At 43.1% G+C, this 12,402-nt stretch overlaps 1 protein-coding gene and 1 long non-coding RNA gene across 2 annotated transcripts in view; both read right to left on the bottom strand.

Moving 5' to 3' along the window:
- The window catches only part of anos1a (anosmin 1a), a 94,209-nt gene that overhangs the window by 62,155 nt on the left and 19,652 nt on the right, over window positions 1-12,402 (bottom strand). The window lies entirely within an intron of this gene.
- LOC142391445 (uncharacterized) lies at window positions 6,946-7,869 on the bottom strand. The gene is made up of 3 exons (XR_012770570.1): window positions 7,540-7,869; window positions 7,317-7,378; window positions 6,946-7,224 (listed from the first exon to the last, which is right to left on the bottom strand). It is a non-coding gene; the product is annotated as an uncharacterized LOC142391445 (long non-coding RNA).

The raw sequence follows: 12,402 nt of genomic DNA, 5'->3' as shown, positions 1-12,402 counted from the left end.
CAGTTGTATGCACAACCTTTGCCATACAACATGCTTCTGTGTGATTGTCTCGCTTTAAATAGGATGCATTGTAGTTCTTAGCTATGCATGATTGTGCTTTGTTGCTGTAAAGTCAACATTACATCAGAGCCCACAATGTTAACCACTACAGGGTAAGAATAGAAACAGGGAAGGAAAAGTTGTTTTCGCATCACCTACCGAGCACACGTGGACTACATGTCTCGTTGCTATGCAATGAAGAACGTCTCGAAGCATGCCTGATAGCCCTTTTCCAGCCCTGCCATCTCCAATCTCCCCTTCTTGATCTCCACAAGTGGGCTTTCCCACTAATCCAGAGTGACGTTCCCACTCTCATGCCTTTCCCTCTGTGCCTCAGTGTCATTTAGTTTTCTGCTCCATTTCATCCTCATATCAAGCATTCTCCTTCACGACAGTGGAAAAAGGCTGACGGGAGGGAGCTTTGTGATGAAGTTGAGAGAGATCTGAGGAAAGCACCAAAGCCTCCACTGCCGGCAAAGACAAAAAAGATATTTATGTCTTGGCTGACGAACATATTAATATATATATATGTAGATATGGAGTCCAGACTGCCATGATTGAAGTCACCGCTTATTGCCGCAAAGTCCTCGGGGTGCTGCATCTGTATCCTGGTAATAAAAGCAGGCATTGTTTCACCAATCGCCCAGTCACCCCCATTGACACTTGATGTCAGTGGGGAAGGACTTTTAAGATTTCCAATCAAAAGACTGCAGAAATCTGCTTTGGTCAGACCCCAGAACTACTGAGAAAGACAAGTATGGTTTGAGTAAAAACAGTAATAATCTAAAGCACAATTCTACCCTCTGTTCCAAGCTTCTCTTTCAGTTTCTGGATTACCACAAAGATGTTTCATGGATGTCTCTCTCAAGTGGTTCTTTTCTCTTTTCATCCCCATTTTCTCTCACCACAGCTGGTCAAACCCCTAACCCTAACCCGATGTCCAACCAAGTCTGGATCTACTATAGATTTTTAATCCAGTTCAACGGGAGATTCTTTTTCTTCATTGATACCAAGTGCTCATTCAAAGGGAAATCGGTCTGTTTCAAGAGCTCTGAGATAAGTTGGCACCATACTATAAACGCTGAATCAATCAAAGTGAAGCATCCCCAGCTTGCTGTTGTAGAACATTTGGCAACAGTTTGTTTCAGACGCTGACAGACTTCTGCTTTATTAGACTATCTTGCATTCAGACCATCTTGTGTGTTAAAAAAGTATGCTACTTGGTACTCGCTCCCATACCATTGGTCCAGACAAAGCATAAGTTGGAAGTTAAATGTTTTTTTTTACCTAGATATAGTGTAATGAACAGGGGCGGTTTGTCCATAAGGGCGATTGGGCGACGCAGCATCAAAGGGAAAATATTGTTTTTTTTCTGTCATATTTTTCCACAGCGTTACGGTGGTTGTGACAGTTTCAGCTGCTCTGTTTGTCAGCGTCCAATCAGCGTAAGGCCCGGGCTCCATGAGGTACCGCCCCTTTGTCACTGTCCAATCAGCGTAAGGCCGTTCTCGACGAGGTACCGCCCCTTTGTGCTCCATGAGGTACCACCCCTTTGTCACTGTCCAATCAGCGTAAGGCCGCGCTCCATGAGGTACCACCCCTTTGTCACTGTCCAATTAGCGTAAGGCCGTGCTCCATGAGGTACCGCCCCTTTGTCACTGTCCAATCAGCGTAAGGCTGTGCTCCATGAGGGGCCGCCCCTCTGTCACTGTGCAATCAGCGTAAGGCCGGGCTCCATGAGGTACCGCCCCTTTGTCACAGTCCAATCAGCGTAAGGCAATGCTCCATGAGGTACCGCCCCTTTGTCACTGTCCAATCAGCGTAAGGCTGGGCTCCATGAGGTACCGCCCCTTTGTCACTGTCCAATCAGCGTAAGGCCGGGCTCCATGAGGTACCACCCCTTTGTCACTGTCCAATCAGCGTAAGGCCATGCTCCATGAGGTACCGCCCCTTTGTGGCGATTTCGGTCAGGTTGAAAATCGCCCCAACTGCTCCCATTGACTCCAATGTAAAATCAGTTTTTTTCAAATTTCTGGCGTTACAATACATTTCCCAAACATTCTCTGGCTTTCAGTCAAACATGACAGGGCAGTAGGGAGGGCTGAGGTCCACTGGTGACTGCCAAGAGTTACTGAAAGAGGATCGTTACACCACATTTGATGCCAACTGTGAAGGATACAAGTTCGAACAGACATCAGTTGTAGTGTTGGAGCATGATGTCTCTCCATGGTCACAGTGCTATGGTGCCATCTCAAGCCATTTCATAAGAGCTGCAGGGTGGGATCGTCTTCCCGATCAACTCTGGCACATGGCAATATGCCGAGAGGAAATATGCATAGAGAGATTAACATGCCAGCAGTAACACTAGAGTCTGTGAGAGTGGCACGATCTCAAGTCAAAGCTATAGGCCTTCTCCCAGCAGCAAGCTTATAATTCAATTCAATTCAATTAATTTTTATTTATATAGCGCCAAATACAACAAATGTCATCCCAAGGCACTTAGATAATAAATTCGAATTCAAGCCAATTGGAATTCACTTAATTGTAATCATAATTATTCATAAGTAATCCAATTTGTTCATGTAGAGCCAATTCAAAAACAATTTCCTAGCTAAGGAAACCAACAGATTGCACTGAAACTCAGGAAATCAGACCTCTCTGGTCAAAAGGTGAGCCACAAGCGGGTAAATCTAACCTAATCTAATCCAAAGTCATGTTTATATATGCAATTTAGGAATTAGGCAGTGAAAAATGTGCTGTTTCCCTACATTTCCCATACAGGAGTCTGAACTGGAAAAGCCAAGCTTTTTGTGGCGGAACTAATTTGGAATCTAATTTAATGTGATTATGATTGTATTCCAATGATTTTGATTGGACTGACACCATTTACAGACACAACATCTGATGTAATTAATTAGGGAACATGACAAGGAGCAGGGGAAAGCATTTTAAACAAACATCAAAGTCTTCCTTATCTCTCCCGTGTTATCTGCATCTTCCTGCGTGGCAACATCTATGAAGCTCTTCTTCCAAGGTGCATGCCCTGATCGTCCAAACCCAGACAATTAGAATTCTGTCAATTCTTGCCACCCCATTGCAGGTCTTATTACTCAAACACAGCCAGAAAAAGCTCTGCCTCCTGTGCTTTCAATGTAACTTGTCAAACAAACGTCTTGTAAACCGTCTCCTCCCCTGCTGGTCCTGTTTCAGCACATATCACTCCTTATGTTCCACTCTTCCAACTCTATCTGGTCTACAGTTTAATTTTCTCTACAACAGCCCGAATGCTTTGAACAGTTTGCCTCAGCTGTTTAAACTTACCCGTCTGCACCAAGTCATCCTCATCACCAGAGGGACGTGAAGACAGCTTATGACTCACGCTCCCAATAGCATTTTGCTGTGGCTGGACTTATGACAGTTATTATTAGGGCTGGGCAAAGATTAAAATTTTTAATCTAATTAATCACATGATTTCCCTGATTAATCACATTTAATCGCATTTGTACGCAAAATCCCAAAATGAATTTAAAAGTAGTGTATAGCCTTTTGCATTTAGTTTTATTTGAAATGTGCTGCCATATGAATGAAAGGACATTTGTTGTGCAAACACACTTTTAACATCAGCACCTTTCTGTAGTTTTTATGTAGAAGCCTCGCTCCACTGTCTGTTTCCTTGAATGACTTGCTGCTATCAGTTGTGTGTTTTGCCTTTAAGTGATATTTTAGGCTGGAACTACTACGCTGAGAAGACAATTCAACTTGGCAGTGTTTACAGATGACTTTGGTTCTGTCGACTCCGCCGTCTGGAAGAACTTTAAAATGCAAATGGCCGAGTAAAAGTTCCGTACCCTTCTTCATGATTACTTTCTTTTCTGGTTCTGCAGCAGACAGCAACAGACTTTTAGAAAATAAAAGCCTGTGAGCAACAGACTTTTACAATAATAAAATAAATATGGCCCTGTGCTGCGTGTTGTTCCCCCTCTCTCTGCCCCCTGCTTCCTGTCTCTCTGAGCTTTCATATCCATTAAAGGCACAAAAGCCTTTAATGGCCTTCAAAGTTAAAAAAAAAAAAAAGTTTAAAAAAAAAAATTGTTTTTGAAATATGTGCTTTTATGTTGAAACAAGTGAAACAGGAAGTAGCGCCGGTTAGCTCCGTGAGCGTCACACAGAGACCGAGGAGCACCTGTAACGGTGATGTTACCTGCTAGTTTATCTTTATTTTATTACTCCATGCTTTGTGGTGTTTGCTGTAATTCAATTCAATTCATTTTTATTTATATAGCGCCAAATACAACAAATGTTATCTCAAAGAACTTAGATAATAAAGTCCAATTCAAGCCAATTGGAATTCAATTAATTGTAATCATAATTATTCATGAAATAATATGTGTGAATGTGATGCATTCAACAGACATTTACAATAATAAAACCTGCGTTAATGGGCGATAAAATATTTACCGGCGTTAAATAATTAACAAGTAATCGTGATTAATCAGGGAGATCATGTGATTAATTAGATTAAAAATTTTTGTTTCATCTTTGCCCAGCCTTACTAAAAACATAAGGAATCAGAAGTTCCATCCTTCACAACCTGCCTGTATGTTATATTGCCTTCCTCCTTTATGTTTTAGCCTGTTAACTGCTGTAATGTAGAGGATGTCAAAGAATTACGAGCCGTTACAAGCTGTGAAATGAGTGCTTTATTGTTGCAAATGTATTTCAATCTTTATGGTCATTAGATTGCAAAAATAATAAGACAAAATGCAGCAAACACAATTCTGGAGGGTTCATTTGCAATCAATTGATAAAGTCAACATGGGGGCAGGGGGCTTATGGGACGGAGGTCTTGCTTCTGATGAACCCAGACTGCTTTTCCTCATCTGAGCTACAGCTGATGAAGCTCGGTTAAGCTCTGAAAACCCTTGGTTTGGTTCTTTTTAACTGAATTTAACGAACTTTTGTTGTCCATCATTAAACTGGAATAGGTGATAATACTGGGAGGCTGATGATGCTTCCTGTCCTGCGGCTGCTGATCTCATCTCTATCACAGAGTCTTTTGACTTTAAGCAACATGCTTCAGGCCCCACTTATTTTATGATGTTTGTGTGGAGGATGTGCATGTGAGGGACCATAGCTGTATATTTATACCTCCTAACTAATGATTCAGAGGTGAATTATAAACCAAGCTGCTGCTGGAAGCTTCTCTGTCTTGTTTGAAGCTAACGTGGCCCACAGTAATGGTGATAGATTTGTTTTATCCTTTAATAATGGATGTAAATCTGTTTTAGACTCAGGGGCACCTCTGAAACAAACCCAAGATAAATGAAAATATTGATGATTTTAGGAGAAATTGTTTCTGGAAGCTCGATGTTCACAGGTTACATCTTAAAGAATCCATTTCTTCTCTAAGTGACATGTTGAAAAATGCCAGAACACACAGAAGTATTTATTTATTCATTAGTGTCTTTGACTCTGTTGGCCCCAGTATAAATAATTCATACATCTCTTCATAAAGCCCATCTATCTATCAGGCTGTTCAGAATGCTGCAGCAAGACTTTTACCTGGCACCAGCAGAAGGTCCAGTTTTGACTTCTCTTCATTGGTTGCCAGTAAACTGGTTCAGAGCGCGTGGAGATCGGGCCTTTCGGGCTGTGGAATTCTGTTCGGCTGTTTTTATGCTGCACAGACCCCGTTAACTCTTAAAAAGCAGCTAAACACACGTCTATACAGACCAGCTTTTAACTAACCCGGGGTTTACGTTGCATTCTGTTACGTTTCATATTGTTAATACACTTTTATCTCTGAAGCACTTTGTGATCTGTGAAACAGGCTACATAAATCCATTTTCACTTATGAGGCCACGTGATGACATCACTACGTGCAGGCCTCTTCGATTCGACACACTACATGAAAAGTGGGATTTTCGTCCCTGTAAACGCCCGAAAATCTCCCTAATTTTCGGCAGTTAACGACAATTTACAGGCTGCGAACGTGGCGTTTGTCGGTGCCACAAATTGTCGGGAACGAACCATGCTCACGGCTCTAATTAGCATATGAATGCAGAAACCGTGCGCCTGGCACTGAATGTCCTTACTCAGGATTGGATGAAACCACTACTTTTCAAACAAGTAAAATCACTTGTGATTGGTTGGCAGAGCTACCAGTAGGCAGGCTCAAATGTAAACCCCAATAATAAATTATATTTATTATTATAATATATATATTTATTATATTATTATTATATATTTATTATTTAATTTATATGCTATTATGCTGTATATCATTGTTCTCTTATGTAGGCTACTACACGACATGATTGAATTTATTGAGGCAAGGAATATTTACCAGAAACATGTTTATGCAAAGAAAGAGCTTTATTTAAAAAAAAAAAAAAACACACACACAGGAGATCTGCCCACACAACATGTATGGGTAGCTGACACAGTCAAAAAAGAGTACCCAAAATCCTGGCTACAACTGTGTGAACTGCCGCTCTGCAGCCTCGGAGCAGTAGGTGGCGTTCTGTGCGAGGGCTGGCCGTGTTGCAGACGCTTATGGTGGGTCGCTCTGTACTTCAGAGTCCCCTCCAATCGCGACTGCAACGTAGTACAGAGTTCGGAGAGGTCCTGGCTACGGAAGGAGGGAGAACGAACTATCCATCCAGACACCCCGCCAACAGTGCCGTCTTCCTCGTCGGACATCAGGTCTACTGTAGCGGACTTCCAGAGTTCCTCCTCGGCCGCTACTAGCACACTGTGTCTCGCTTCCAACAGCTGTAAAAAACAAATAAATAAAGGCAATAAGCACTGTGCTATGCACTGCGTATGGACACAACACATATATAAATGCATCTGAAAAATAGTCAACAAAAAAGTCTTACCCTCTTTCTTCTCGACCTACTCCGAGCTGAAATCTTCGCAGCTTCCGCCTGCTCTGCAAGTCTGGCTGGTTATATCGGAAACTCCGGCGTATGCTTTCATAGTACGTCTTACAGGCCGCTGGAAAACAATTAAAATAGAGTGAAATTAATAAAAATCAAACGTAAGTCACAGTAACATCAAGCAAGGAAGGAGAACCAGTAAAAAAAAAAAAAAGAAGTTACTTACACACAATTTCGTCATTATCAGCATCGTGTAAATCTGGACAAAAAAGAGGTGACGGCCTCGTTGTGAGGAGAGTTTAGCCTGTGAAAACAAATTATACAGTTAAGATCGGTATCTATTAACGTGTCCATTTCCTTTTACAGAAGAATGAAAGCATATTATTTCAATCTTACCCTTGCTCCGGATCGTAGCGCCTAGTATTGGTCTCCGAGTTGTGAAGTCGGCGTACGGCTTCCTGTAAATTACAAGACAAAAAATACACTTTAATAAAGAAACTTACACTGCTTCTGTTGTTCTTTTGCAAGGCTACTAGGCTACTTTTAGCTTGGGCTACCAACAAAGGCATGGTTTTATAGTACGTTTAGCTTAGCTAGCAGTCATCAAACATATTCTTACCGCAATCTTAGGATTGTGCACCCGTCTTCTTTTCTTGGAGTTAGCCTCTGGACAGCAACCTGGAGTTAACGGCACTGAACTGCTCGTTCATGCCAGTAGCAACCCGACTCAACTGACGAGACAGTCCGCTGATGGCAACCAACAGTTTCTTGTGGTCGGTCTGCGGACTGGCTGGAAGTTGGTCGCGTTCAACCAGAGGAGTTGAGGCGGGAGAGCTAAATGCGAGACGCCGTCCAGCCATTGTAGCAAAAATCCTTACTAGTGTGTAGACAAGGCAGCAAAACCACAGGAACTGGAGATGAAGGTCTGAGAGCTAGCTAGGTACGATAATGTTTGTGTATATGCTAGTCGTGCAAGTAGCCGTGGTCATGACCTCTCACATGATGAGGAGTAGAAGGCTCGTCGGGCTCCTCCAATCACATGCAAGGTTATTTTTATACGGAAGGACTTGCGAGACAAGCTCGCCCTGGCTCGCGTCTATGATATAAAAAAGGTGTGCCTGTGAAACTCTTGTTTGTTGAAAGATGGAAGTCCCAAGACGGAAGGAAAGACCTCGGCGCTTCTGTGAACATTGCAACTATGAACTCTCTCATTCATAGTATTATGACCACAGAAGGCACTATTTCAAAAATGGAGTTTGGGAGAGAAAATCCAAAGGCTTAATATTGTGGATGTTAATACATCCACTGTGCATTTAAGTAAGACCAAAGAAAAGGTCACTGTAGTCATGCCACTATGCACAGTGGTTGAGCTCTAGGATGACAGGGACAACAAGAAAGCAGACATTTCCAGCTGCACTCCCCCTCCAGGCAATTGCATTCCCACCCATAGCGTCTTATTCTTATGTGTAGCCTTAATTCTATTCTTACTGTTCTGTATTTTTTATTCTTTTTTATGTTATTGTTGAGTGTTGTACTTTGAGAGCAAAGATTAACCAGAGTCAAATTCCTTGTTTGTTTAAGCCAACCTGGCCAAAAATGCTAATTCTGATTCTGATTTTGTGTATCTTTTTTTACATAACATTTGCCATTGCTAATGACATACACAGTAGTTAATCTAGCATACTTTCATTAAATAAATCTATTCAAGCTAAAATGTAAGAGTCTATAATTAGGCTATACTTAGCCTGATCTATTTGTACCAGAGATTTTACCTTTTAGAAAAATCTCACCTGGGATATAACTCCCCCTGCAACCCTGATTTGCATTTGTATAGCCTCCCCTAGAATTAGGAGCAGGGGGGCATAGGGGGATGACTGCCAAGCCAGGCCCACGTCAATTTCCGGCAAATTCACGGCAGTTTTCTGCATTGCCTGCAAATTGTCGTAAACAGCCGTAAACCTGAAATTTCACGACAATCTACAGTGCCGCATACTGACGAAAATCCCACTTTTCATGCAGTGACAACCTTTAGTGAACATTGGATTCTGAACACATGTTTTTCTTTTATTTCTTCCTTTTGATACCAGGCGGCCATTTTAGGTGAGTTGGCCTGTTTTTGGGCTTTGTTTTTGCTGGCATTGTTAGTGATTGTAGGACTGTTTAGGTGAGTTTGTCTGCTGAATCGGCTAGTGTGTCTTGTCCTGCCTCCACCTTTGGCACCCTCTATACTTTCATTACCCCCTACCCGAACCAGGGTTTGTATCCCATTCCTACTTATCTTTACCTCTTCTATTTCTACCCCCTACCCGAACCAGGGTTTGTATCCCATTCCTACTTATCTTTACCTCTTCTATTTCTACCCCCTACCCGAACCAGGGTTTGAATCCCATTCCTACTTATCTTTACCTTCTCCATTTCTACCCCCTTCCCGAACCAGGGTTTGTGGAAAAAAAGATGGTTGTTGTGGTGTGAGGAGCAGTGTTGGCTGCCATTAGGGGGGTGACTCTGGGACGCCAGTGGTCATTGTCTAGCCTCCTGGAGGTGTCGTGGGCCCAACTAGTCGAAACACTGATGAAAGGAGGTTCCCACCTGATGACCCCAATGCCATGTTGGTCAGCACTGCTCACTGATCTATATTAGTGAGCAGTTCTAGAATGCGCTGCTGAGGGTGGCAGCACGTTGGAGTAGCTCTGTACCTCACGTTGAGATTTTTCTTTTTTCTAAATTTCATTCCTGTTATTTCTTGGAAGAAATTGCATTTTTTGGACAACTGTTCCTTCCTGCCTTGGATGCTGTGCAGCTGGATTGATTTTTCCCAATACTTTTGTATATTTTACTCTTTTGTTATGATGCATAACCATAGCAACAAGGTGGTTTACAACAGGGAGCAGCTGATTAACATTGGAAAAGCAGAAAAAAATCGACAACTGAAGCCAGAAATCCCACTGGAATTGAAAAGGAGGCGTCATGGATGCAGAGCAGGAGCAAAGAGGAGAGAAAGAAAGAAGTTCAAACCATCTCTGCCATCCGTCATCATGGGCAATGTAAGATCGTTAGCTAACAAGTTGGATGAACTTCTAGCCTTGACAAGGACTCAGCAAGAATATCGGGAATGTAGCATTATGTGTTTTACTGAGACATGGCTGCAGGATCATATCCCCGACTCCAGCGTCTCTCTGCCGGGCTTCCTGACTGTACGAGCAGATCGAGATTTAAAGAGTAGCAGGAAAAGGAAAGGGGGTGGATTGGCAGTGCTTGTCAACAACAGATGGTGTCACCCAGGACATGTTACCGTGAAGAGTCGTCTCTGCAGTCCGGACATTGAACTATTGGCAGTAAGTTTTCGTCCATATTATTTGCCAAGAGAGTTCACCAGTGTTGTTTTGGTGGCTGTTTACATTCCACCCTCAGCTGTTGCCGACACTGCATGTGATGTCATCAGTTCCGTTGTTGCTAAGATACAGACACAACACCCCAATTCTTTTGTGGCAATATCTGGTGATTTTAATCATGCCTCACTCTCTGCTACACTGCCAACTTTTCAACAGTTTGTCAGCTGCTCTACCAGAGAAAACAAGACATTGGATTTGTTTTACACAAATGTCAAGGATTCATACATTTCCAAATCAAGACCTCCCCTGGGTAAATCAGATCACAACCTTGTTTTTCTCTGTTCAGCATATAAACCCCTTGTTCAGAGACTACCTGTCACAAAAAGGACTGTTAGAAAGTGGTCACAGGAAGCTGAAGAAGCCTAACAGGGTTGTTTTGATGCAACCGATTGGATTTCTCTTTGTAAGCCACATGGAGAGGACATTAATGCCATGACTGAGTGTGTGACTGACTACATAAACTTCTGTGTGGACAACACCATCCCCACCAGAACAGTGAGATGCTTCCCTAATAACAAACCCTGGATCACCAGTGAGCTAAAGGAACTATTGAACAAGAAAAAAAGAGCCTTTAGGGAGCGAGACAGGGAGTTACTGAGGAGTATACAGAAGCAGCTCAAAGTCAAGATCAGAGAGAGCAAGGAGGTGTATAGAAAGAAGCTTGAGAGTAAACTGCAGAGGAACAATATCAGAGATGTGTGGTCAGGAATGAAGAAGATCACAGGCCTCAAGCAGAGGGAGGATCGGATGGATGGAAGTCTGGACAGAGCAAATGAGCTGAACACATTCTTCAACAGGTTCAGTTCAGGAACAAGCTCACCATCCTCCCCTCCTGTTCCCAGCCAAAGAGACATCCCACCCTCCTCTGACCCACAGCTTTCCTGTAACATCTCCACCTCCACCTCAGTCATGGATTCTTCTGCTTCCACTAGTTTGTCTTCAACCAAATCAGGAGATGCTGCTGGTCCTTTGCCTCCCCCTCCCACTTTTCTGTTTCTAGAAGTCAGGTGAAGAGGCAGCTGGAGAGACTGAACCGGAACAAGGCTGCAGGTCCAGATGGTGTCAGCCCCCGAGTCCTGAAGGCCTGTGCAGAGCAGCTCTGTGGGATTCTGCAACACCTTTTCAACCTTAGCTTGACCCAAGAGAAGGTACCACTGTTGTGGAAGACATCCTGTCTGGTTCCGGTACCAAAGAAAACTCATCCTTCAGTCATCAATGACTACAGACCTGTTGCCCTGACATCCCACATCAGGAAGGTCCTGGAGAGACTCCTGTTGACCCACCTGTGTAAGCAAACCAGCACATATCAGGACCCCCTGCAGTTTGCTTATCGCCATGGAGTTGGAGTTGAAGACGCTATCATACACCTGCTTCAACAAACCCACTGTCATCTGGACAAAGCAGGCAGCACTGTGAGGATCATGTTCTTTGATTTCTCCAGTGCATTTAACACAATTCAGCCTGATCTGCTTCGTCTGAAACTCCAGAAGACTCAGGTGGAGGCCTCAACAATCACCTGGATTAATGACTACCTGACAAACAGACCACAGTTTGTCAGACTAAAGAATTGTGTGTCTAACCAGGGGATCAGCAGCACAGGAGCACCACAGGGGACTGTACTCTCACCATTCCTTTTCACTCTGTACACTTCAGACTTCCAGTACAAGTCAGACTCCTGTCATCTCCAGAAATATTCAGATGACCGCTTTGTGGCATGGTGTGGGAACAATCATCTCATCTTGAATGTTAACAAAACAAAGGAGATGATTGTAGATTTCAGGAGAAACAGGGTCAGATCAAACCCTGTTTCCATCATGGGAGAAGAAGTGGAGGTGGTTGAGGAATATAAATACCTTGGTGTTCATGTGGACAACAGACTGGACTGGAGACACAACAGTGAAGCCATCTACAAGAAAGGACAGAGCAGACTGTACTTCTTGAGGAAGCTAAGGTCCTTCAAGGTTTGCAACAAGATGTTGCAGATATTCTACAAGTCTGTTGTTGAGAGCGTCATTTCCTCTTGCGTCATCTGTTGGGGCAGCAGCATCAGAACCAGGGACCTAAAAAGACTCAACAACCTGATAAGGAAG

This window comes from Odontesthes bonariensis, chromosome 11 (genome assembly GCF_027942865.1).
Source record: "Odontesthes bonariensis isolate fOdoBon6 chromosome 11, fOdoBon6.hap1, whole genome shotgun sequence".
Lineage (NCBI taxonomy): Eukaryota > Metazoa > Chordata > Actinopteri > Atheriniformes > Atherinopsidae > Odontesthes > Odontesthes bonariensis.
Note: the sequence above shows the minus strand (reverse complement) of the source record. Positions and strands in the feature narration are given on the sequence as shown.